This window comes from Rhinolophus ferrumequinum, chromosome 14, assembly GCF_004115265.2.
Source record: "Rhinolophus ferrumequinum isolate MPI-CBG mRhiFer1 chromosome 14, mRhiFer1_v1.p, whole genome shotgun sequence".
NCBI classification, from domain to species: domain Eukaryota; kingdom Metazoa; phylum Chordata; class Mammalia; order Chiroptera; family Rhinolophidae; genus Rhinolophus; species Rhinolophus ferrumequinum.
Window position 1 is genome coordinate 12920396 of NC_046297.1, and position 24561 is coordinate 12944956.

Below are 24561 nucleotides of genomic sequence, written 5' to 3' on the forward strand. Positions count from 1 at the left end.
CGGTGGCCAAGACATGGAAACAACCAAAGTGTCCTTCAACAGATGATTGGATAAAGATGTGGTATATATACACAATGGAATACTACTCTGCCATAAGAAAAGAAGAAATGGTGCCATTTGCAACAACATGGTTGGAGGTTGAGATTATTATGCTAAGCAAAATAAATCAAAAAGAAAAAGGCAAGAACCATATGATTTCACGGATATGTGGCATATAAAACAGAAAACAACAAAGGAACAAGACAAACAAATAAAGAAACAAAACCTCATAGACACAGACAATAGTTTAGTGGTTACCCGAGAGTAAGGGGGGAGGAGGGTGGTAGATGAGAATAAAAGGGATCAAATATATGGCAATGGAAGGAGAACTGACTCTGGGTGGTGAACACACAATGTGATATACAGATGATGTAATACAGTACTGTACACCTGAAATCTATGTAACTTTACTAACAATTGTCACCCTCAATAAACTTTAATTAAAAAAAAAGTGTCAGCAGTCAAACTTCAGCATCAGCAGACAGACTCTTAATCACAAACAGTATTCACGTTTTGTAGTATGTCAACTTAAAGATCATTTCCAAGAGTTTTAGGTAACTTAAAACTTGTTCTGACACAACAAAAAGAAAAAAGAATCCAAAAAATTGATAAGAGTTTAAGGGGCCTCCGGGACAATATTAAGCGTACCAACATCTACTTTATAGGGGTACCAGAAGAAGAGGGAGAGCAAGGAATTTAGAATGTCTTTGAAGAAATAATGACAGAAAACTTCCCTAACCTGGTGAAGGAAACAGACATACAAGCCCAGGCAGCACAGAGAGTCCCAAACAAGATGAATCCAAAGAGACCAACACCAAGACACATCATAATTAAAATGTCAAAGGTTAGAGACAAAGAGAGAATCTTAAAAGCAGCAAGAGAAAAGCAGTTAGTCACCTACAAAGGAGCCGCCATAAGAGTAGCAGCTGATTTCTCAACAGAAGTTTTTCAGGCAAGAAGGGAGTGGCAGGAAATATTCCAAGTGATGAAAAGCAACGACATTCAACCAATTTCCTCTACCCAGCAAGGCTGTCATTTAGAATTGAAGGACAAATAAGGAGTTTCCCAGACAAGAGAGAGCTGAAGGAGTTCATCACCACCAAACCTGTATTACAAGGCATCTTAGAGAGACTTATTTAAGATGGGAGGGCGGTTAAGGATGGGTGAAAGAGGAAGGGATTAAGAAGAACAAATTGGTTGTTACACAGTAGTCATGGGGATGTAGGTTAGCGCATAAGGAATATAGTCAGTAATATTGTAATAACTAGGTATGGTGCCAGATAGGTACCAGATCTATCAGGGTGATAGATGGGAATGGGGTTGGGGGCAGGGTGAAAAAGGTGAAGGCATTAAGAAATACAAGTCGATAGTTAATACAGTATGGGGAATATAATCAACAATGTTGTAAAGATCATGTAAGGTGCCAGATGGGCACTGGACCTATCAGGGGGATCACATCATAGACTGTGTAGATGCCTGACCAATGCGCTATACACCTGAAGCTGAAGTAGAATGATATTGAATGTCAACTATAACTAAATATATAGGTAGATATAGTCACGGAATGTGGAGTACAACATAGGGAAGATAGTCAATGGTATTGTAACAGCAATGTAAGATGTCAGAGGGGTAGTAGCTTGGAAGGTGGGTTATTACTTTATGGGAGGTTTAAATGTCTATTATGTTGCTTTGTACCTCTGAAACTAATTTAAAAATTAATTTAAAAAACATTAAAATTTTAAAAAGACCAAAATAAATAAATAAATAAGTTTAAAAAAAAAAACTTGTTCTGACATTAAATTGAGTTAATCAATATTTACAGGACGCCTAGATCATTTCTAAGTAAAACAGATTACTGAAACATTAATTACTAAGCGTAATTTTAAGTTTATGTATTTTTACCTCTGATTTTTATGGTAGAGGGTAAATATTTGGGTCTGTTAAACAGCATGTTCATTTCTGCCACGTTTTGAGAACTATAAGAGATATGTCTGTGTTGAGGAAATGAGAGCCATTTTGCCCTAAAGTAAAAGGACTGGTTGTTCCCAAATAAGAAGAGAAAAATGTACAACAAAATCCGAATGAATATAGAAAGTTGAGAAAATTTTGCTGAAAAGGAATTTTTTTGTCATGGCCAAAGCCAAGTAAAATTTGATGGGTGTATTAGTTTCCTATTGTTGCTATAACCAATTACCACAAACTTAGCTTAAAACAACCCAAATTTATTATTTTTCCATTCAGAAGTCCAAACTGTGTCTCCCTCGGCTAAAATTAAGATATCAGCAGGGCTGCATTCCTTCTAGAGCTTCTAGAAGGGACTCCATTTTCTTGCCTTTTCAAGCTGGCAGAGGCTGCCCGGGTTCCTTGATTGATGGCCCCTTGCATCTTAAGCCAGCAATCACCTGTCAAGCCTTTCTCACATTGCATCATCCTGACACTGACTCCTCTGCCTCCTTCTTCCACATTTAAATGAACATTGTGACTACCTTGGGTCCCCCAGATGATCCAAGATAATCTTGTTATTTTAAGGTCACATGATTTGCAACCTTAATTCCATTTGCCATGGAATTCATTCACTCTTGCCCTGTAACATAATATATTCACACATTACAGGGACTAGGAAATTGACATCTTTGAAGGGCCATACTCTGCCTATCATAGTGAATTTATCAGATTTTCAAAAGGAGATTTCATGTCAAACATTATTTTGATTCAAAAAACAGAATTTGGTGTTCTCTGATACAGTGGAAATTTTTGTTTGGATTATTGGCCTGCTCTAAGAAGTGGTTGTTAAAGGGTCTTCTTACCTTCTGTGAAAACTGCCCAGATCCCTATTGGGACACTAGGTTGCCTGGCAGCTTGCCTTTTCCCCCAGAATATAAAAAAGCCCTGGGAGCCCAAGGACTTGATAAAAACCTCAAAGGACTCACCACCACTACAGACCACGCATGGGCCAGATTTCCTCCTGGATCCTAAGGGAGAGCCTTCTTTGGGCCATTGAAGTCCCATGAAATACTCGGTCACACACATACTTATAAGACAGGTAATCTCCACTGTGGACAACATCACAAGAGCATTGACATTCTAGCTCCAGAGCTTCCAGAAACTCAACAAGTGGTCCTGTGTATCGATATGATTTCCCTCCACTCATGTTCTGGAATCCACTGATCTGGTCACTGTCAGAGTTCACCTCCTGGCTCTCTATTTTAACATGAGCTTTGATATTAATATGTCTCTCTTTTATTTTAGGCATTTTTAAAGTACCTGATCCAGCACTCCAACACACTACAACCGCCAAGCTTTGTCACCACCTCCCATCAGATGGTTCAGTTGATTTTATAGGAACAATGCCAACCAGAGTCCTTGAGAGACTATTTCCTAGCCCCTACTTTCCTCCCCTACTTGGGAGGTTTATGATTGCCTCCTAGTTATTAAGCATGAAATAATATTCATTGTCTTGAATAAGAGGGGGGACCGACAATGTTGAACTTTATTGGAACCCTGTGTTCCTGGAAAGTAGAAAGTAGCAACGAAATCCTTCCACCATTTGGGGTTCCAAGAAATGGCCAACTAGTTAACAGCAAAGAACTCTGCCTTTGCAGATTCAGAGATACGATGAAGCTCCAACTTTCCTCAATGACTTCCTTTTTTTTTTTTTTTTTTTAATTCTAAGTTCTCACCCTCTTCTTTGTGACATTCATTCATGAACCCTCTCCCTGTTGCAATAGACTGAATAAAGCATTTCCTTCATTGTCTGGCACAATTGTATCTTTCACAAAATCAAAAAACCACCCTTAAATTATCTATTTTCTAAGCTGACGTTTGCTTCACTTGGAACCCCTGCTCTTAAGAAGCAGTGTAGCTTGATTCGTTGCTCGAAACATGGAGTCTGGAGAAAGTCTCCAATTCTGGTGCTGCCACTCACACTACGTGTCCATGGGCAAGGGACTTGATCTTTCTGTGCCTCAATGTATTCATCTGTAAATGGGGAGGAGGAGGAGAAGGAGGAGGAGGATGGAACCTACCTCACAGGGTTGATATGTAAAGAGCTCATAACAAATGCCTGGTTCAGAGAGCTATACACATGTTTGCTATTATTATCTGAGGAACTCTGAAGGCTCCCCAAGTCCTTATATTCTGAGGAGAATTTATTTCCTGTTCCATATCTGAACTGAAATATCATACTTGCCGTTTAACCCTGGCACATACATTGGATGAAAACAATAATACTGAATAAATTATTGGATGCATGGGTGAATGAGCGGATGGATGGAAGAAGAAAGGAACTATAGGTGAGGAGGCCAGTAGTTAAAGCAAAAGATGACCGTTTTTAATCAAACGTAGTATTTCTTTCCACAGTTAAACGAACAAGTTGAATTCCAAGCTCTATCTCACAGACATGCTATTAATTCTCAGAAGTCAAATCAAACACATTTCCCTGAGGGAGTGGGTGCTACACAGGCAGCTGATCTGATCCAGCACATTGCACTCAGGGTTCTGGGGTCAAAGTGTGTGAGGCAGTATGACTTAGCTTCAATTAATGGCCGCTGTCTCTGGTTTCTTTCCTTAGGGAATTAGGATATAAATTAGTCTAGCCAGATTGAAAGGCATCACTGCTCAACTGAACGCAGAAACTCGAATTCGTACTTTTTGATTTATCAGTAAGGCAGAAATGCTTTCCACACATAATTAGCCACCTCATTCTTCACACCAAATGGAAATACAGAGACTTATCCAGGCACTAAATGTGGGAACTCTTTTTAAACTTTGAAACAGACAGAACTGTATGTCATTAAAAAAATTAAGCTGAAATGTGACATTCAGTTTATGTTCTAAAACAAATCAATATTCCAGGCAACCAGCCGTAACTCTTACTATATACTGCCCTCCAGTGGATTCCTGTCACATCAAACCTCTGAAAAACTGAAATAACCTGTGCACAAGCTTCCTTGCAACAGTGATGTTCAACCTTTCATATGAACTTTTAAAATGCTCTTGCAAATACTACACAATAATTCTCAAAACTACTTTCTTTTTCCCAAAAAGAGCCTTGTATTGAAATTATCTGACTTCAAGATAAAGTATCTGTTCATTTTCCCCAGAGCTTGATTCTCTTTCTTTAGCTGCCATAAGTGTTGGTTCATTTTTATTTTGGTCCATCTTATTAGTGGGTCCCGAGTCTACTATTTTTTTCTAACTAGATTCACTCTGGGCAAAATGACTTTGTATTTGTCAGAAGAAGCTCCAAGAGCTTCTAAAGATCGCTACCTTGACACTACACTGGGTAAGTAAACAACTATTTCTTCTCATTTTACAAATAAAGTCACAAATCAGTGGTATAATTTAGAATAAAACTTAGACGTTCCCATTTGTGATGACCCTCAGATGTGAGAAGCTCTGATAAAAGCAAGACGCCTTCCTACACACCGTGATTTGACTTGATTCACTCAGAATTTGGTTTGGTGAAATGTTTCCGTTTTGGTGTCTTTCATATTTCTTAGGACCTCCTTTTTTAGTATCTGGATACTGCAACCTTTTCTATTGTTTTAAAATAATACCTCAGGGGAGGATTTTTCCTCATAAGGTAATTATCTTCCTTATTTTTCTTTAGTAAACATTATACAGCAAACATTCCACAAGGAATTGGGAATGTAATGGATGAGATTTTTTTTCAGGGCAGAAATTTATGATGAATACTAACTAAATAGCGGGTCTCTTGCAGGTAACTAATTCGATGGAAAACAAAATGATTGGAGAACTTTTCTGGAAAGAAGCTACTGTTTTAGTCCTTTACAGTAAGCATGGGTAAGGTTTAGCTCAACTTAGTCCTCATAAAAAAGTGAATCATTCAGTGGAAATCAACCTCTTTCTAGCTGATAAAAGACCTTTTCAGAAGTGGGGTTTGAAAACATTGCTTCTCGTAGTAATTTACCACCAGAATACTGGACATTGAAAACGTGCTTGCTATCTAAAGAAATTTTGAAATAACGCAGCACTTCAAGTCTTGCTATTTGAGTTTATTTTGAAAGCAACTCTATTCTATTTGCTTATCAAAATATTCCCTCAATAGTCACAAAAATGAATATAGGAAATTGCCTGTTTAGCTTATAACAATAACCTCAATTACAGTCGAATATGCTACAACCAAACTTTGAGGTAAATATCTTCACAGAATGCTTTAACAAAAAGACTAAGTAGATTAAGAGAAGCTCCTGAAAGTGATTGATTAAATTTGATTCTACAGTAATTTTTATATATTCAACATATATTCACTCATTCACTCTCTTGCTCTAAAACTATTCATTGAGCATCTACTATAGACCGAAAGTATGTAACATAAAGAGGATTCAAACAGGAACAAAACAAGGGCCTGTGTGGAGCAAGAGTTCAACATTTGGTGGGCAAGTCAGATGGGTAAATAGATCATTACAACACAATGTATTTAAATATCCTCATAAGGCATGACGAGGTTATTGTGAGAACATAGAGGAAACATACAACTCCAAGTGGGGACATTTCACAAAAGCAGCATTATTTACATTTTAAAAGATACCTGAGTTTATCAGGTACACAAGTTGCAAATACATTTAGGCACCAAAAAAGGTGGCTTGTGAGGGAAACTGAAAATAGTTCCATTTAGCCTGAGCAAGGGCCGCCTGTGGAGGAACGGGGGTTTTTGGGTGGGCTGGGGTTTTAGGTGTCTCCACAGGAAAGTAAATGGAAACAGCTGAAGAATTTTAAGCAGGATAATGGCATGATCAGATTTTGCTATTAGAAAGTGTACTATAGTGGAAAAAAAACTGTTAGGAACATTTCATTACCTGTAGGCAAGTGCATTGGGGGTAATCCAAAATTGAGATGGTGAGAAATGTGAAGCCAAGAAGGCAATAAATCCAATGAAATAGGTCTTAAGAAATTTACATTACATTTTTTTCCAGGTTCATAAATCCTCTAAAGTGAGTGTTTGTATAAATCATATCGAATTGTTTCTCAGGTGAAAAAAATGTCATAAAAGTGAATTTCTAATTAGAAATATGACCACATATCATTAATATAAGCAGTTGTTACTCCTATGTGTTTGTTTTTTCTTTCTCTTGGGACATGATCCTATATATATATTTGTTTCTGCTCATGTCTTTAAATTGTCAAAGCTATAATCAGAGCTGAATCTTGCCTTCTCAAGTAGATCCCATCTCTTCCAAGGTTATTTTAGTCATTTCAAGGCATTGTTCATGAGCCAAAAGAAATCTCTGAAATAAAAAATTAGTGGGGGAAAAGCACTGATAGAAAAAAAAGTGACAATAGACAGTGACAGACAGGATAATACTATGGCACTTCCACAATGACTGAAGACATCTTAGAACACAATGCACTCGTTGTTAATTAGACAGAGCTCCTTTGAAAGTCATTTATAAAAGCACCTCAGTCCAGGGCCAAAAATAAAATAAGAATGAGCCTAATTTCAATGCTTAAATGAATGTGTATTGGGAAAAGAAATCCAAGCTCTTTATACAACAACTACACTCAATTTTTGTGGGGCAAAGTTAAACAAGAGTGCTAAGTTTACAGAGGGGAGAAAAAGGCCCAACTTTTTGGAGGTACCGTCACGATCTAGGTGCACTTGAGCCTGCATTCCAGACTGGACGAAGAAGGTTCTGGACTGAGAGCCCTCCGCCTGCCCAGTGCTGCTCAGCCACCTGCTGCTTGGGGTACCAGCACACATTACTTAACCTTTCTGGGCCTAGTTTCTTCATCTGTAACAGGGTTTTACGACCCTATTGACATTTGGAGCCAGATAATTCTTTGTCATGGGGCAGAATCTGGAATATAATCCCAGGCTAAATTTAGCAGGCAATTCTGGGCGTATTTTCTGTAGCGTGGGGTGAAGCTTCTGCCTGCACTCAGCCTCGTTTCCCTGTGGGTAACGGCATATAAACACATCTCCACATTATAGACACCATGCACCCAGGCTAAACCTTTGCAGAGAAGAGCTCTATTGCCCAAAGAATTAACGTCGGCACAAATGGTAGTCTGGCGAAAACAAAAGGAATTCACATTAAAAGTGAACAACCTGGTTTTTACTCTCACACATCTGCACTCAAATCACTTTACCATTTTCTTAAGAATAGCAGAGTGGATTATAAATATTTGTGTAAAGAGTCTATGTATTGTTGTCCACAAAATCAAAAGCAGAGTCCAAAATCAAGTTTCTCCCTTTTGTGACAGAGATACCGTCTACAGTCCAGGTTAAAGTTAAAGCTTGCCTTAGCTTCTACCCATCGACTTTTCTGTTTGTTTGGTTGGTTCATTGGTTGATTTTAAGAACCAAGTTTTAGTCTGGGCATCTTGCTACATGTACACTTGATCCCTTTATGTTTTTTAAATTTGAACAATTAACTGTAGCTTCTTTTTAATTCTTGTAAGTGACAAAGCCACAGTTGATGGACAATTTAAGAAAGGCTCAGGATCCACTGTTAGAGGATTTCTTTTTCTTATAATTACATTTTCCACCTTTTGCCCAATTTGGAAATACCTTGAGCTTTTCTTTTATTGACACATCTTCTCCATCATTACTTTGCTCTGGGAGAGTAGTTAAACGGCCAGCGCTAAATGATGGGAGTAAAAAGACATATCTATATAGAGTTATTTATCAAGTAAACATGGAGATTTTTTATGGTTTTTAATATTTATCAGTACTCTCGGTTTCTAAAACGGATTTTGAAATAAAATGTCTGGAATTTAAAACAAAATTTTAAAATGATTTGTGTGGCCAAAGACACAGCTGAGGAATTTCAAAATTCCTCCCTAAATGTCAGCTGCTGTCAGCTGTTAGTTCTTCAGATATTGCTTCAAGTGCATGGGAGAAAAGTCACCTCTGAACCCACTTAAAAGAACCCACTTACGCCACCACATAGGAAGCAGCGGAAGGCATTTATATACAGTAAACCCTCACTTAACATTGTGGGTTAAGTTCTTAAAAATTGCAACTTGAATGAAACAACATATAACATAACCAATTTCATTATAGGCTAATTGATCCAAACAAGAGTTAAGTTCTTATGGCATATTTCTCATCACAAAATTATCACCAAACATCTAAATAAAGACCCCAAACACTTCTAATATTAAACACTGAAATAACTGTGAGTTAGAATACATTTAAGAAAGATTGACAAAAACAAGTAAGATAATTTTCCAACCTATTTATTCCAGTTCAGGGTCGTGAGTGGCCAGAGCCTCTCGTGGCAGTTCAGTGCACAAGGAGGGACCCACCCTAGGGAGAACACCCTTCCAGCTCAAGGCCAATGACACCAACAGTCATTCAGGCTGGGACAATGTAAACACGTCAGTCAGCTCACGCACATCTTTGGGTTCTCCCTAGACTGGGGACAACGTGCAGGCTCCATGCAGATAGCGACCACTGCCGGAATCCTTTTTGTTCCCCTCATCAATGTTATAACAAAATGACGTAGTAATGACTTTATAAGAGGACGTGCTGAATCCTCTTTTGCAATGTGCACTGTTTCTCTAGACAGAGACACTTCAAACAGCTCCATGTGGTGTAATCAACTATGTAAGTAGAAAATTTTCAGAGGGGTACATTCTTCTTTCTGCCCTATCAAGAATAGCAGTATTGATGATTATAATCCAAGTGCCACTCCAACACTATGAAATAGTTTAATAGTGTCAGTAAACAGGCCAAGTGGCCCTTGCCCCGCTGTTTACTCTCAACCATTTTTTGATGATTTGGCCCAAAATAGACATGCTTAGCGTCCAGCAAATCTAACCTGTTGCCACCCCTGTATATGGGGAACCAGCTACAAACATGGTATGTGTTTACAGGTACAAAGAAGAATCTTCTATTCCAAATATCTCTGACACCCTTCTCTCAGGCATTTAGGTTTCATTTCTTTGTGACCAGGGGTTTCTTCATCTGCAAGGTGGGAGTAATAATAGAGACTCAACTCATTACCAACAAGACAGTGAGATGAGATGCAATTGAAAGAGCAAATACTTAACGGGCTGCGCACTCACGAGGAAAGGATGAAGGAGACCTGAGAAGGAAGTGGGCAAATGGTAAAGACAAGCTGGCTTATTAATGCTTTTCTGCAAGGGAATACATGAGCAAAAAACCATTTCATAAAGACAATGGCATTTTCTCTTAGCATTTGGTTCAGGGCCGATTTCACATTGAAGCTTGATTCAGAGAGAGGTACTACTAAAATTTTAACACAATTCCAAAGTATTACCTTTTCAACCCAAATCTGAAATAATATTTTTTTCTAGGAGATAAAAGACCCTAAGACAATCAAATGGAGAATGCCAGTATTGATGTGTCACCACTGCAGGTGTACCAAGTGCTCTGCCTATGTGATCTCATCTGTGAAAGAGACTTTAGTCATCCCCAATACCCACGATATCTTTCTTACATCGCATTTATAATAAACATTTTTAACTAAGATCATAACTGACCAGCTGACTACCACAATGTTAAGACTCTATTTGCAGCAAAAGTGTGACAATATAACTGACTTCTAGACAACAGGGCATGAGTGGAATGATGTGTACAGTTTCCAGGTCTTGCTCTTCAAGGAAAAGCCATACTACCTACTTCCCTCCCCTTCACCAATTTCTCACTGGCTGGGATGTGGGAATACAGTCACGTGCTGTTTAATGATAAGGATACGCTCTGAGAAAGGTGTCCTTAGGAGATTTTGTCACATGAATTGTGAACACCATAGAGAGCTTTTTACACATTTACACACCCTAGATGGTAGAGCCTACTACACTCCGAGACTAGATGTTGTAGCCTAATGCTTGTAGGCTACAAGCCTGTGTAGCACGTTACTGGACTGAATACTGCAGGCAGTTGTAACACAGTAGTATTTGTATATCTAAACATAGAAAAGGTACAGTAAAAATATAGTATAAAAGATAAAATATGTGTGTGCATGCATGCCTGTGCACGCATGTGGCAGAGGGTTGGCTATGGAGGGAGCCACCTTCAGAGGGAGAGTAAATGTCAGGAGCAGGGAGAGAGGAAGAGAAAGGGAGAAGAGAGATCAAGAGACCCTGAGAGATGAAGCTTGAGAGGAGAAATAATAAAAGGGAGAGAGTAGGGGGAGAGAGAGAGAGAGAGACAGGGAGAGACTGTGAGCGAGTACACAACTGGGATGGAGAAATGGGACTGGGAGGAAAGAGAAACAGAACCAAAGGGAAGGGACGTGAGTGTGAGTCCGCGTGTGCGTGTGGGTGTGCGTGCAGGCTCCCGGGCGCCTGTCACTCCCTCACCAGGTCAGCCGCAGCCTCCAGTAAGCACAAGGCAGGTGGGCAGCACACTGAGCTTCCTCGTGTACTTAAACCATCCAGGGCTCAGTCATCAGGATAGTAGGTAACAGCCTCTTCTTTCAACATCGCAAACTTTTTCCTTATAACCATTACAATCTCATGGAACCACCATCGTATATGCAGTCTGTCACTGACCGAAAAGACTTTATATGGTATATGACTAGTCAGAGCACAAGTGAAAGCTAAATATTGACAATTGTTAAGCAACATGGTAGGAGCGTGGACTCTGAGGCTCATACAGCTACCATACGAAGACTGGACTGCACAGCAAGACTTTTGCATTACAGAGAAATAATCTTTCCTCGTTTAAGTGACTACCTTTTGGATCTGTCATTAGCACCAAACCAACTTCCTAATAACCCCTTCTATCTTCACAGCAATCCTAAAAGGGAAATGTTACTATCTCCAACTTACAAATGAAAATTGTAAAAACCCACTGAGTTTCCAGATTTAGTAAGTGGCAGACCTAAGTTTAAAACTCAAATCCAGCTTCCTACTATATCATTGAAACTCTTCCCAGACTGAAACAGTTTGGGTTTTTCTAGTCCTGGCTTTTTATGACCTTCAAACAGTCATATTTATCCCATTTCAGGTTCGATTTTGTCATCTGGAAAGCCTGGTGCAGGCAAAAAACCACTCTCTAGGAATTTAAAGCACAACAGGATTAATATAGAAATTGTTTTTACAAATGACTGAAAGCTCTGGAGGGACTGCCACTGGATTGTTGGTTTTAAGGTCACACCACCTTAGATGCAGCCAGGAAATACTGGTGCTACTGCTAACGTTGCTGTCACTAAGCTACGTCACATCTGTGAAGCTGATCATTCCAAGGCCTAGTTTACCCAGTACCTCAGCTACAAAGGAATCTGGGAAATGTAGTTTTTACCCTCCCAGTTCCTTTCTACAGGGTGAGATAGAAGGAAATGGAGATGAATGCACCATGGGGATTAGAAGGAATAATTTCTACGAATCCTGGCCCCACTTGTTACTTGTTATATGCCCTTGCGTAAATTATTTAACCTATCTATTTGTGCTTCAATTTCTTCATCAAAAAGGAAGGATTATAATAGTACCTACTACATAGGGTTGTTGTGAAGATTAAATGAGCATAAAACATTTAAAGTATTTAGACAGAGATTGGCACATGGTATTATATGTGTTACCTATTATAATTATTATTATCAAGCCTCTTCTAATTCCAAAATTCTCTGATATTTGTTTCCCAGTGAGTCCAAAAGGTGAAGTACACAGGTGACCTACTTCAAAAAACTTGAGCTAAGAGTATAGAGCTAAAAGTATGCATAAACTCATAAAACTTACATATATACACACATATACCTATGCAGAGGGTGCCAAAAACTGTATACACATATTAAGAAAGGAAAAAACTGCATTAAAATTCCACAGATGGTAACCACTTTGAGCACCTCTTGTAATTGCAGAAGTCAAACATGACTTGCATTCGTCTTTTATTATCAGTATATATTGAGTATTACAATTTTTTTAATATAAATTTTATTGGGGAATATTGGGGAACAGTGTGTTTCTCCAGGGCCCATCAGCTCCAAGTCGTTGTCCTTCAATCTAGTTGTGGAGGGCACAGCTCAGCTCCAAGTCCAGTCGCTGTTTTCAATCTTTAGTTGCTGGGGGCACAGGCCACCATCCCATGGAGGGAATTGAACCGGCAACCTTGTTGTTGAGAGCCTGCGCTCTAACCAACTGAGCCATCCGGCAGCCCTAAGTATTACAATTTTAATACAATTTTTTTCCTTTCTTAAAATGTGTATACATTTTTGGCACCCTCTGTATACATACATACACATATATAATAAGCTTTATTTAAAATGAAATTTGAAGGAAATGACTTACATAATGGATTTCTTAGCATTTTTCTAATTTTGAAGCATCCATTCTTTGAACTCTCTGAGCACTGTCCTGGGCAATAGAAGAGGTAATTTACCAGGTAGCTATAGAGGTTTAAAAGAGTAAATGCTCCTTCAAAAATGGGTAACTCACTCCTACCTAGAATCTTGTATTGGGAGCAAGAGGTGAGGGTGTTAATATTTCCCCTCCAAGAAAGTGATTGACCTGGAGTGCTCTCTGTAATGTCCTTCTGAAATTATGTGAGGATGTTATTGAAATTGACCAACAGAGTTCCTCCGGTCACACAGAAGTAAAAATGGATTCTGCAGAAATGTCCACTGGGGAAACAAAAATGTTGATAAAGACAAAGAAAGAGATTCAAGCTATTGTGGATGTTTTGCTGAAATGAAGCTGAAAATGCATATTCTGTGAGAGCAGAGTGCACCTGAAAAAGAAAAAGCAATAAATACTTTCCAGTTTTTATATAATGGGAAAATTGGACAGATTTCTGATCTCTCCAAGGCAAATAGATTGTTTCAGCATTAAGTTTAACAGAAGTTTATATCTCTATTTATAAAATTTGAATAGTACATTTACAATATATAGGTGTGTATGTATGTGTATGTGTCCATATAAACTAAGTTCTAAAATTATAAACATAATTGTAATAAAATCAATTTAACCTGATTTTATCTCTCCTTTTACCTAATCAAGGAATCACACTTTTGCAGGTAACAATAAATTTTCTTTCCATTTTACTAGATGATTTTTACCCCATCATTCTGCCTGATTTTTTTCTTTCTTCCTTTCTAACATTCATCTAAATCTGTGACTTTATCTATCCCTCACCTTCTTAAGCAAAATTTTTCCTCAGACTTCTCCCACTGATTTCATTCTGATATTTTCTATCTTTTACCTGTGTTCTACTTGATGCTCAAAGTTATCAAGTACGCCCATCCCCAAATGTCTGATATTCATCACATTATCATTTCTAATTAGGGACTTCCCAGTCCCTCATTTCAAATCTTTTACTCATTTCTTAAGTTTTAAAGCTATTATGAATCTAATCACCACAAAAAATGCATTCATTGAATAGCTTCTCTATGTTTATGCTCTGGAGGAAACAAAAATGAATCAGACAGGTCCTCCCCTGAAGAAACTTACAATCTAGGAAGGAAATTAGGACATTTTAAAGAAATTATCTTTCGCTTACATTATGTTTCAAGAGGAAGTTGTTATAGTTTACTAAATATTAAAGCGCCATGTAGTGATTTGTGTTCATATATTCTTGAATTTTTATGCTACATAATTAATTAAATAACTCTTGGATAGTGTTTGCTTTCCCCAAGAAAGATAAATATTGAATGTTGAAGAATCTCTAATTCCTCCTTATAATATTCCCTAAAGTAATTATCACTATTGGTGTCTTCATGTGTGCAGAAATTCAGCCTTACGAATGTTGACATACATGTGCAAAGAACAAACAAAACTGCAGCCTGCATTCCACTCCTGACTCAGAGCTTGCAACCTGGCCCTTAAGAGGTGACTTCTAACTCCAGATGTGCGTGATGGAGCACATACCATTTTAAAAAAAAAATATTATTTTCATACTGCATGCGATTTATCACTCACATTATTATTTCTGTGACTTTTCCTCTGTTGTTCCTCTGATCTTTAAGTCTGGCCCTTACATCCTCTTTTCAGCTATGCAAATCCTGCTCATCCTTCAAGACCTGGTGACCTGAGTCTCACTACAGAGGCTTTCCCAGTTGTGCCTTATCGTTGACCTTACTCTCCATTCTAATCCCTTTATTACCTTATATTCATATGTCCTCTTTTTATACATGAGATCATGTGTTGAAAGTCATTCATTTCTCAACTCTGGAAGAGGCTTTGCCGGCAGACATAAACTGACTACCACTATTCACTACCAGGAAATCCTCAGGTTGTTGTTTCATTCTTTTTATTTTTCTTTTCCCTTGGTTTTACACCAAATGATTATATGTATTTATCCATTATAAATATTGCATTTCGATATATATGAGTCTCAAGGAATTATTAAGGAATAATAGTGAGGTATTTTGTGTAAAGAATTAAAATATTTCATCATGAATAATACTAATAATTAAAATTCCACATGGGTAATTAGTTCATCAGAGTTTTCCTGTGTGTTGGGTACACAATTTGCAAAAGGGATTTGTGTTGTTCCATTGTCATTCATAGTCACATCGGTAATATGTAGCATGTATTTTTCAAGGCAGTAAATTTCAAAGTTTTCTGTCAATATAGCTTTGCATTCACTAGAGCTTTTGGTACCAGACTCCTATAGGTTAGGTAGTCTCACTCTTTTGAAATCAGAAAATGAAAGTCCACCAGTCATTGAAAAGGGGAATTAGAAAGGCATATCGAATAAATCAAATACATTTTTAGCAACCCACACACAATGCAGGGCAGAAAAATATTTCAGAGCTATCCACAGATTAAAAATTGTTCTGGTTAAGTTTTATGTTTTATAAACATAAAACTCATAAAACTATACACTCTGTAGTAACAGCAGATACCATACCTGGGTGCCATCCAAATCGCCTATTAATACAGAGAATTTAGAACACAAATGGAGCATGAATACATTCACTGCCTCATCCAATCAGAGTGGCTGATTCACCAATCAGCCACTCTGATTGGGTTTCCCCTTGATTGGCATTTGGGCTCTTTTTTATTTCTCAGACCATTTTAGTGGCTGGATTAAGTCTCTAATTTTCAATATTGAAACTTATGTTCTTTTAAATCTCAGTTAGGATTTTAAATGAAGAAAAAACTGAAAGAAAAAAACAGGAGTTTTTTATGGTCATGGAAGACAACTATTTTATACATAAAGTGCCGGAAAGAAAACAAATAGTACCATAAAAGTGGTTCGTTTGGACACTGTTTTGCTGCATGTGGGACAGTGATAATTTCCATTCTAGGGAAGTAATGCATATTTCATTCTTTACTGGTTAAAAAAAGCTACTACTGTGACTAAGGTGTACACTTTCTTAATCCAGAAATGCCAGTGGGTCTCAGGATCACGTGATCACTCACACTCTTGAAGATTATGGAGGAGAATCTAAAGGCAAGAAGTGAAGAGAACAAAAGATGTCCTAAAAGAGGGTAGTTGGCTGAGGAAATTTTGTGAATATTTGTAAAATAGAGATTCTATTGGTGCTAGATATCATAACTGCATAACCATTATACCACATGTCAGGTTATAATGTTTACTTTACATAACTTTATAACATCTTTTCAAATTTACAAACCTGATTGGGTGTTTTCTAATATGTATAATGAGGAAGGGATAGAGCCTTTCATTCAGGAGAGAGGATGGGGTAAAGCAGCCTTGAAAAGCCCCAGGAAGGGCTGATTTAAATACAGGCCTCCATAATCACAGAAGCAAATTCTTCATAATATATATTATATTATGGTTCTGGAGAGCCACCATTGTATTAGTCAGTCTCTGGAGAACATTGACTGATACAATTAATGAAGAGTTTACTTTTCTCTCACATTTGTTCAAATGAATTTAAAACAAAATATCACCAGGTGTTTCTGAATTTTACTTCCCAAAGATATATTTTTAAAAATAGATCTAACTCTTAACTAGAATTTTATAGTGCAGAAAAAAGAGAAACTGCTAATAATCCTGTCAAAGATAGTCTTTTTACGAAGTTTAAGTTAGCAAGTTACATTGAATTTTTTTCCTACTAAGTACTATAAAATTTCATCCAGTCTTTTATTCCAAGATAATATTCATTTTTGGAAAAGATGAATAGTTTTTACTTTGTAGTTCACTTTTTGGTTTCTAAAGACACAAATATAGCTAGGAACAAATTTGAATGGACTAAATCAACTATGGGATAATGTTTTAAATTAATGTCTGCATATTCGCTGGTATTATCAAGAGATAATCCATGACCATGACTTACTAAAAATGTATCTCTCTCAGCTACGTGTCCAATCCCTGCCACTACTCTAATTAGTCTCCTTAGGTGTCCTGACAATACCAAATTTCTTTGATATTGTTTCCAGAAGCCTCTGAAATGATTCAAGATATTATTTCCATGACATTTACTCCAAAACCACACCAAGTAAATGGCTCACATTTCCTAAACCTGGGTGTGAATCAGAATCATCTAGGGAGTTGGTTATCCTCATAGGTTCCAGCAGGATAGATTCAGGGAGAGATCCAACATCTACCTGTTTGATCTCAAATAAGTAATGCTGGGACACAGCTGATGGGGTCCAGAAGGAGTTTCCCCAGTACATGTGTGTGCTCAATAAATGCAGTATTGGTGTGGGGTTCAGCAAGCCAGCAGGGGCTTCAGCCACTAACATTTAAATAGTTCACAGTGAAAGACTGCCTCCCAGTGGGATGAATCTTCTAAGTGGTGTACATGCTGGTCAGGCTGCCTTCTTCATCTCTACAACTCCACTTTCCAGGTTAAACGAGGAATCAGGCATTCATCCAAAAGTAGGAATACCCACTTTCTATGGACTAAATGTGTGTGTTCCCCTAAATTCATATGTTGAAACCCTAACTGCAAACGTGATGGTATCTAGCGATGGAGCTTCTGATGGGTAATTAGGTTTGGAGGAGGTCAGGAAGGCGGAGTCCTCATAATGAGATGAATGTCCTTATAAGAAGAGACCAGAGAGCTAGCTCACCCTCTCTTCACCGTGTGAGGGTACAGAACGGAGATGTGTGTCCTTAAGCCAGGAAGAGGCCTCTCGGCAGCACGCAATGATGCCAGCACCCTGATCTGCCCCCCACCAGCTTTCCTGCACTCCATTATCTTGCTCTACGCTTTTCTGTAGCATTTATTGCCCTCTACCATATTATAGAATTCACTTCCTTTTATATACAACGTACCCACAAGAATTTTACTCCATAAGAACAGTAGTCTTTGTCAGCTTTGTTCATTAGTATATTCCACACTTGGAATGGCGACTGGCATCTAGTTAATGCTCTGTAAATATTTACCAAATGATTCAGTCTCAGTCTTTTTCTCCTTTATTCCCAGTATCTAGTAATGTGTATGTACCACAATATTTACTATATGGTGTATGCTTCCCTCCTACCTTTCTGCCTCTGGATGATACTGTATGAGAAACTGTGTATGCAATTATTATAAACAAACAACTTTCTCATGAGTGCTGCCCTAAAGGCAGATTCACTGTCTATCCCATTACCCTTTCTTCCTCAAGGCCAGACAATTTTTTGGACTAGACTCTCTGCAGTTGATTTAACTTTTTGATACCTGGTTAAGAAAATCTCTCCCTGCCTTACCATACATAACTATCACCAAAATACAACTCCCCCTTTTTCCAATTGATTAACACAAGGCCTCTGAATTGCTTGTCTCATAAGCTCAGCTTTTCATGTTTTTGGAAGTCGGTGGCATCACACTGTATTCTAGTTTACAGGCACAACTGTTTTAGAGTCTCAAATGTCTGCCAGCCTTGGCTCTATAAACCCAAGGCAACAATGCATTTCCAGACCCCTTGGAACAGTCCCAAACTGTAATTAGGAGGCCACCTGGTACTTAGGAGGTTTCACATGACCTTGCTTATCCAAGAGTGACAAGAGGGGGGCAGGTAGCCTAGGGAAAGAAGCATCATCCACACCGCAGGGGGCCTGCCTAATCTGAGCAAACCAGTCATGGCATTCCTGGGGGCCAAATTCACCTAGATACTACAAAGGATTTAGAGCCCACAGCGTCAAAGAAGAATAAAACATTCCCCTGTGCGTATCCTCCCTCAAGGACCCAGAAGGCATGACAGCAGTCACTCTGGTCTCCTGGTCCTGACCACTGCCCAGCTACCTATCCCCCTCTTGAATCTGCTGGCTCATTAAGCAGTGAGGGGAGAAGCTGGGCATTCAGGATTCTGGCCATCTCATCTTCCCTCAGCCCCAGCTTCCCCCTGGAGCTGTGACTGACACTTATTATGTCACAGCTTTCAAGGGTTGAATTGGAGTGAAGGTGGGAAAAGGAAATATTAACCAAAATGAAATGTGAGACTGTCTCACAATGAAATGTGCTTTTTCTCTCCTGTCTGTTTTTGTACTGGTCTTTACTGTGTTTGGTATTACTGGTGCAAACCGCCTGTGAGTTAGATAGACTTGTAAGAAGAGAAAAAAATCTTAACGATTAACAAACAACACCAAAACCTATTCCAGTTTGGAACTAACAAGCAGACATCTGTGGTCCTCCCAGGTACTGATCTCACCGTTGTGAACGTAAGTAGCACACCAACTTGTTCTGGGGCCCACATCAACGATACTCGTACTCACCCCCAATGCCCTTTCACCTCTTGCCCTCATCATGCACTTCACCAGCCTCCCAACAACATGTGATCTTGAAGCCACTGAATTTCTAACTCCCTGCCATCAGTAATGATCCAAGCTCAATGCCCAAAGACAAAGATCTAAAACTGATTACCATGTTTCTATCACAGACCATCAGGGCACTCTAACACCTCAAATGGTTTCATGCAATAGCAATGCATAAAGAGTGCATAACCAAGCCTTAAAGGAAGAAGGCGACCTCCTGGTATAAAAAAACACGAAAGGACTCCCATACAGCCAAGTTTAATAAACCATTTTTCAACGTATGCTTCGTATAGAGACGTTTCCAGTGTGTGTTTCATGCTATAATGCTCAGCAGCTGCAATGGCAGTCCTCGATGTGTTCCATATGGAGCTGTGGTTATAATTGTCTCCTTCTGGAAAAGCTCTCTCAGACTTCTTTAATTAGGATTCAAATGCACCACGGGCCCACAGAAGACACGAGACAGGCCTTTTATTTCAATCATTCTCATTTCTCTCAGGCAAGATCACCTTTCAGTAAAAGCTGTATAGATTCTCTCTAATCTTCACAAAAAGAGGTCCAGCCTGTAAAACTAAATCCTCTCATTTTCGTATAATCTGAAAATGACTTTGAGGCAGCAAGCTCCAACAGACTAGCAATTGTTTATTGCTCCACGAAAAAGAGCTGCTGAGATCAAGAGTGGGTTGGAGCATTCGTAAAAACATAAATAAATAAAATAAGTGTACCTCATTGAAAAGGGCAGACATGGGAACCTTAGGGAGAAAGCTGACTGACCATTTTAATGAGATAATATCCCCTCCCACCCCAAACATTACCTGAGACAAGGCAATTGTTTAATATATACTGAAGGCTGGAACTTTACCAGTAAACGAGCTACCAGAAATCAAGCAGGCATGCAAATACAGAATTCATAAAAGGAATAGCTTATTTGACTACTAAGACTGTGAAGTTTCTATATGACAAAATATTGTAAATTAAATTAAAAGCTAAAAAACAAACCCAGGGTAAAACAAGAAAATGGTACTATATGTGTCAAAGGGGTTAATATCCTCAATATAGAAAAATCTCTTACAACTTGTCGTGCGGGGCCTCCGGCGGGGACTCTGGGGTCTCTGGTCCCGTTCCCCACACAAGAACGCAGGACATGGTGAGGCCAAAAAGGAACACCCACGGAGCCATAAGTAGGGGAGTCACACCACTATATTCTCACTGGCGGCTGGGTTGGAGAAACAGAAAACAGGAGCAACAATTCTCAACCCTCACTGTGCCGCTTGCAGACTCAGCCACCATCTTCTTGCTAGCCCCCATTTTTTGCTGGCTTAGCCACGGCAGTTATATCAGTGGCCAATGGCTCACTGGTTACAGCTGACGGCCAACTAGCCACAGCTGCTGGCCATTTGATCACAGTTGATGGCCATTTACTACCTGAGCCAGCACCTTTCTATGTGAGGCCGAGAGCCTGGAAACTGCTCTTTGGGGCTCTGTGCCCACACTCCACCCCTACAGGGTCTCGCCTCACAATCTACGCGACAAGCGTCTTCTGCGAGGGGCCCTGTGCGAGGAGCCTGGAGGTGAATGCTATTTCCTGGACACAGCCAAGCTCTCTGGTCACAGCCAGGGTTTCTCAGGGCACCACCAGTACTTCTGGGCACAGCCAGACTTCCTGGACTTCTTAGGGTACCACCAGTCTCCCCGGGCACAGCCAGGGTTTCTCAGGGCACCACCAGTACTTCTGGGCACAGCCAGACTTCCTGGACTTCTTAGGGTACCACCAGTCTCCCCGGGCACAGCCAGGGTTTCTGAGGGCATCACCAGTACTTCTGGGCACAGCCAGACTTCCTGGACTTCTTAGGGTACCACCAGTCTCCCCGGGCACAGCCAGGGTTTCTCAGGGCACCACCAGTACTTCTGGGCACAGCCAGACTTCCTGGACTTCTTAGGGTACCACTAGTCTACCCGGGCACACGAGGGCCTCTCAGGGCACTGCCACTCTCTCTGGACACAGCCAGACTTCCTGGACTCAGCCAGGGCTTCTCAGGGCACTGCCACTCTCTCTAGACACAGCCAGACTTCCTGGACACAGCCAGGGTTCTCAGGGCAGTGCCACTCTCTCTGGGCCTCTCAGGGTACCGTGCTGGAACAACAGCAGCTCACAGTCAAGGTGCTTACATATTCTCAATGGCGGCCGGTCAAGACACAATAGCAAACATCCGCCAGTTCCACTACATGGTGGTATGTTCCCAAACAAATAGTCAAGCTGTCCATTAAATTAGGGATGGAAGGCAATTCCCCATAGTCCATAGTCATTCGCCAGGGCTGTCCTGGGGGTGAGGGATGACCTTGACCTCACCCTCAGCTCCCACGGAGGACTCAGCAAGCCTTTCCTCCTGGGACTACAAGTCTTGCATCCGGGCTGCCTCAGCAAGCACTTCCCAGCCCACGGGGCCGCAACAACCTTCGCCTTCTCCAGCCTCTGCTGGTTGGGGAACCGTCCACGTCTTCCCACCCCTCCATGGGGGTCCAGCTCTCCGGCAGCTGCTCCTCCTGGTCTTCCTGCAACTGAGTGTTCATAGGCACAAACTGCTCCACCGCCCTTCGGAGAGCTTTGGCCGGCACCGTACGCTGCTCGCTGCGCCATGTGTAGTGCAGGGAATCCTGCCGACTACGCCAAGTGTCGTGCGGGGCCTCCAGCGGGGTCTCTGGGGTCTCTGGTCCCGCTCCCCACACAAGAACGTAGAACATGGTGAGGCCAAAAAGGAACACCCACGGAGCCATAGGTAGGGAGTCATACCACAATGGTCTCACTGGCGGCTGGGTTGGAGAAACAGAAAACAGGAGCAACAATTCTCAACCCTCACTGTGCCGCTTGCAGGCTCAGCCACCATCTTCTTGCTAGCCCCCATTTGCTGCTAGCGTAGCCACGGCAGTTATATTAGTGCCCAATGGCTCACTGGTTACAGCTGACATCCAACTAGCCACAGCTGCTGGCCATTTGATCACAGTTGATGGCCATTTACTACCTGAGCCAGCACCTTTCTATGTGAGACCGAGAGCCTGGAAACTGCTTTTTGGGGCTCTGTGCCCACACAACTCAATGAGAACAAGAATATATAAAACATCCCAATAGAAAAGTAAAGCTATACCATAAGAAATTCACAGAAGAACAAACATTAATAAACAGAAAAAAAGTGAAACCTCATAATCAATAAAAAAAAATTCAAATTATAACAACTAGGACAGATCCGTTTCACTGCTAAATGGGCAAAAAATTAAAACAAATTTTTTAAAAAGAGGTCCTTCTGAGGAATTTTCTTTAAAAACAGTTGCTTTGAGCAATTAAGAAAAAGAGAGCTACTTCCGCTATGACAAGAGTGTCAGGAAGAAAGGCTAGAAGGAAAACAAACTGTTAGAAGATTTTTGAAAGAAAATTTGTCAGTAAGTATAAAAAATATTAAAATTGGACTTATCTCCTTGTTGGAGGAAGCCATCGTAAGACATGACCGCTGGTTAAGGCGAACCTGGCACTCCGAGGATCTTCACCCTTCCCCATCCTTGGAATGTACCGTCGGCCCACCACTCCCCCAGAGGGAGCCAATAGTGAGGACACAGCCTCAAGAGAGTAATATGTTGTCGAGACCATCTGGGCTGAATATGTGGCTGAACCCAGTTAAGACTTCTATATAGCAAGTCCTTGAATAACATTGTTTTGCTTAATGTCCTTTCGTTATAATATTGATGAGATGATGGAGGAACTTAACTTTTGTTCATATGGTAAACTTGGTTTTGTTTCACGTGGTTTTGCTTAAAGTTGCTGTCATGCAGGGTGTCATGCAAGGTCTCTGGTCCCGCTCCCCACACAAGAACACAGGACATGGTGAGGCCAAAAAGGAACACCCACGGAGCCATAGATAGGGGAGTCATACCACCATATTCCACCATATTCTCGCTGGCGGCTGGGTTGGAGACACAGGAAGCAGGAGCCACACCATCCGCAACCCGCCCTTGCCAGCCCCCATTTGCTGCTAGCATAGCCACAGCAGTTATATTAGTGGCCAATGGCTCACTGGTTACAGCTGACGGCCAACTAGCCACAGCTGATGGCCATCCAATCACAGTTGATGGCCATTTACTACCCAAGTGAGCACCTTTCCTCGTGAGGGCGAGAGCCTGGAAACTGCACTCCTGGCTCTGTCCCCACAGTTGCAGAACCTATAGATGTTGTTAAATGAGGATTTACTGTGTAAATTTTTAAGATTTGGCAGGCAGGTGTGGAGATCTCCTTTTCTTATAGTTGCCCAAGATAAGCCTCCTGTGTAAGTTTTTTTGCTTATTAAAACTGCCCCCTACCACTCTGGAATGCCCTGCCTCTTTTTCTGTTCTCACTTTGCCCTCCATATATGGGGCCAGTTTCAGATTTCATCTGAGAAATACCCAAGTTTTCACACCAACACTCCTTGACCCAGCAATTCCACATTTAGAAAAATATATATATAATTATTTGCCTTTGATTTGGGGTTTGATATTGAAATGTACACTTTTCATGTTTAAATAGAAAACCTAATGCATTAATAGCATTTTGTTAAATATTATTTATATTCACTTAAGTGGATTCAAAACCCCTAACCTATTAATTTCTTAATACAATACCCATATTTTCATGAAAATAAAGTGGGAAAAAAATTACCTCATAAACTTTCTCTCCCTGAACCTGTTCGCATTTCCATGTCCTTTCCATTTCTCTCCTGCTGGGGATTCTATTTTCTTCAAGGCAAAAACAGGCAGCATGAGTGTGGTCCTAACATTAGGGAATTGAGTTGGAACCTGACTCTGCCTCTTAGTACCTGTGCCTCTGGGGCGGTCGTCTAGCTGTTGTCCACTTTTGTTTCCTCATTTGGCCAATTGGGAATAACTATCCACCCTAAGTCTGAAGACAGGTACAAAGATTA